At 34.9% G+C, this 3,971-nt stretch overlaps 1 long non-coding RNA gene across 1 annotated transcript; it reads left to right on the top strand.

Annotated features, from left to right (window-relative positions):
• Positions 1 to 924: 924 nt before the first annotated feature.
• On the top strand, positions 925 to 3,736 carry LOC106310144. Its single transcript, XR_001263696.1, has 3 exons — positions 925 to 2,318; positions 2,387 to 3,340; positions 3,437 to 3,736. It is a non-coding gene; the product is annotated as an uncharacterized LOC106310144 (long non-coding RNA).
• The last annotated feature ends 235 nt before the right edge of the window (positions 3,737 to 3,971 follow it).

The following is a 3,971-nucleotide window of genomic DNA, read 5'->3' as shown; positions in this document are numbered from 1 at the left end:
TTTTTTTTTTAAAACGACTTTAAAATACAAAAATGAGGACACCTTATATATTGGATTTTTATTATATTATAGATTTTTTCTTAGATGTTATATTTTGAATTTTTTAAAACGACTTTAAATTACAAAAATGTAAGTTTTCCTTAAGTATACGACTAAAAACATTAAAATGACATGTATCAATTCGATGGTTGATTTGAAAGCTTTCAAAACCATATGGAAGATAAAAGTCAAAATAATTCAACTGTGAAAACAATACTGTTCATTTTTTTCAAGAATGTGTTCGATGGAAAAAATAAGGTTTTTATATCATAATTTGTTTAATGTCCAATCCGATCAACCCATGATGTATTAATTATAGTTTTGTTCCATTATTTTTAGTAAAAATTGATCCGATCCATCGGAAAGAAATTATATAATAACAACAAAAAATATTTTATATATATAAATAAAATGATCGCATATATAAAAAAACTATCGATAATATATACAAATAAACTAACCCGCGCAAGGCGCAAGTCTTATCCTAGTTATTCTTTTTAATAGCACAAAATGGACATTTTAAAATAAATCTAACAAGATTAACTACTTTAGACAAATGTAGAGAAATATAAACTTATACTAAATTAAGCAAGTTAAGTCAACATGGACTCAAACTTAGATTCAGTTTAACGGGAAAATTAACATTTAAATCCTGAACTTACCAAACTAAACTAAAACAGACCCAAATTCTTAAATACACCATTAAAACTTTCAATTACTCTGCTAACACGAAAAAAATTCCTAACTATCATTGACCAAGCCAAAAAAGTACGAGTATAGTAAAACATTAAATCATCATTAACGACGTTTAATTACAAAACGATGTGTTTTAACTTAATCTAAAATCTTTAATCTGTCGTAGGTTTTATCTCTAAATCCCTAGAAACACTTTTCTTCTCCATCATCGCTCAAAACCAATCATCTATTTTCTTCTTGTATCACACCTGAAACCATGAAAAAGAAGAGGACTAAACTACCTACACAGAGAAAAACTGATTCTGAAACGGAAACAAGTCCAGTCCAAGAAATTTGAGAGGAAGAGGCTATTGTGGAAGAGGCTAGGGTTGAAGAGACTAGTGTCGAAGGGGCTATAATCAGGGAGACTATGGTGGAAGATGTTAGAGACAAAGAAACTGATATGGAAGACATTAGAGAAGAAAGTACTACGATCCAAGTCGAGGCAGCTGGAGATGTATCTGAAGATGATTGTGAGACTATTGTGGATGATGCAGCTGATGTGTTAGATGGCGATGTTGGAGTAAATGGAATCAGTGTCGAAGAAGAAGATTGCTCAAATTTAGAAGTCCACTTTGGAGATGTGGCTAGAGAAGAAGAAGAAGCGAGTGATGCAGATAGTGGTGACGACATTTGGGATGACGGTAATATTCCTGATCCGTTGTCATCAGACGATGATGAAAACCAGCAGAGCGTAAAGAAACACGTGCAAATACAGTAGACAGTGAAGAGCTTCTCTTTCTAGGAAAGACGTTCGGATGTGCTGCAGATTTCAAAGTTTCTTTACTACGGTATTCTCTTAGGACTAGATACAACATTAAACTATACAAGTCGTCATTCAGAAGCTTGGTGCAAAATGTTCTGACATGGAATCGGAGTGCCCGTGGAGAGTATATTGCTCATCTGAGAGGAGACAGCACAAGATGCAGATCAAAGTGTATGTGAATGAGCATATATGTTTAACATCAGGTTACTCTAAGACGTTGAAGAGGTAATCAATTGCAATGCTTTTTAAGTAGAGATTAAGGTTGAACCCGAAACTTAGCAAACAAGAAATGGCTGAGGAGATAAAAAGATACAACTTGATTGTCAGTGAGGAGCAATGCGCAACGGCCAAGAGCAAACTTTATCGGGAAAGGAAAGCTAGCCATGAAATACATTTCTCTCGCATATAAGATTATGAGGCAAAGTTAAGGAGAAGTAATCCATATTCGACAGTGGTGATTGAAACTATTCCAGGGGTAACTCCAACAAGCAAGCAAAGTTTTGATCGGTTTTAAGTTTGTTTTACATCACAAAGGGAAACATGGATTCAGAGTTGTAGACCAATAATAGGATTGAATGGTGCTTTTCTGAAGTGGGATATTAAAGGCCATCTATTAGCTGCTATAGGAAGAGATGTAGATAACAGAATAGTCCCAATCGCATGGGCTGTTGTTGAGGTTGAGAATAATATCAATTGAGAATGGTTTGTGAAGCTTTTAAAGTCAGATTTGGGATTGAATAATGGGGGTACAACAACAATAATTACAGACAAGCAAAAGGTTAGTCATTTTACTATCAAGTAAGTATATAGTTTGTTTTTAACTAATTTATTTTGCTTCTTGTATAGGGCTTGTTGAATGCTGTAAAAGAGGAGCTTCCATATGCTGAACATCAGATGTGTTCAAGACACATTCTCGCCAACTGGAAGAGAGATAGTAATGATCCACAACTTGAAAGGATTTTTTTGAAAATAGCACGAGCCTACACAGAAGGAGATTACAAAGACCAATTAAAAGCTCTCAAGGCTTATAATCCAGGTGCACATGATACTTTTCTCAGAACAAACCTTTTAGCATGGTCTAGGGTTTCTTCAAGATAGGATCGTGTTGTAGTGACAATCTTAGTGAATCTTTCAATAAGACAATTCAGGAAGCAAGAAAAAAAATCTTTGCTTGAAATGTTAGAAGAAATAAGGAGGCAATGCATGGTTCATGATGCAAAAAGAGCTTTGGTGGCTTCACGGTTGAAGACCAAATTTACAAAACGAGCACATGCGGAGATTGAACAAACCAAAGAAAAGTCAAAGGTTTGTAAAAGGTACATGGCTTGTGGACATCTTCATGAGGTTGACGATCAAAGTGTTGCTCATACTGTGGACATGGATTCTCACACTTGTGGATGTATAAAGTGGCAGTTGACAGGAATACCATGTATTCATGCGTCATGTGTGATAGTGGAGAAAAAAATTAAGGTTTGATGACTTTGTATCTAAGTTTTACACTGGAAGCATGTGGCGGATTACTTATTCTCGAGGTATCAGACTGATACCTTGTACAAGGGATGAAGTTGTGGCCTAGGCTTAACAGGATACCCATGTTACCACCACCCTATAGATTAGGAAATCGGGGCAGACCAAGTAACTACGCGAGAAAGAAAGGACATAATGAGTCTTCTTCGTCACATTAAACTAAGCTATCCCGAGACAATTGTGTGATAACATGTTCTAACTGTCTTCAAGAAGGTCACAACAAAACCACATATTCAGATGCAACTGCTGAGAGGCCTCCAAAGAAGCCAAGAGGTCGACCAAGACTTAATTTTGAGGCATGACCAAGAATTAACTTTGATGGTTATACATTGTTTTGTTTAACATAATAACAAAGTGTTCTTTTTGTAGGGAGAACCGTCACAAGGGGTGTTTCAAGGACAATCTAAATGAATGTATCAAGGACAATCACAACTACCGCGAAGGGTTTGGAGTTTAAAGCCTCAGTCTAATGTTTTTCTTTTTGTTTATGCTGGATTGTGTTTTGTCTCGGATGGGTCGTGTTTTTTTTTCTTATTTCGGGTAGAATATATAATGAATGCTATATGCATAACAACTTGATGGTTTTTTTCTTTTTTCAGTTTCTCTGCAATGTTGGTAACTGTAGGAGTTGTTCTTTGATGACCTTGTTCTATGTTTACTTTTCTTAAATATTTGATGCCATTAGATTAAAACTGTTATATGATGAAAGAGGGAACACACGTTGCTGCTTTGCATACAAAATCCAAACAAAGAATCAAAGAGAAACAAATAAAGATCACACACACAAATATACATAGATATCACCGATTTTGAAGTGCATACATGCATATATATATATATATATATATATATATATACACTTGCAGGGTACATGATTTTATTTAGACTTAGGGTGTTTCAGCTA

The sequence above is a fragment of the Brassica oleracea genome, chromosome C8 (genome assembly GCF_000695525.1).
Source record: "Brassica oleracea var. oleracea cultivar TO1000 chromosome C8, BOL, whole genome shotgun sequence".
Lineage (NCBI taxonomy): Eukaryota > Viridiplantae > Streptophyta > Magnoliopsida > Brassicales > Brassicaceae > Brassica > Brassica oleracea.
Note: the sequence above shows the minus strand (reverse complement) of the source record. Positions and strands in the feature narration are given on the sequence as shown.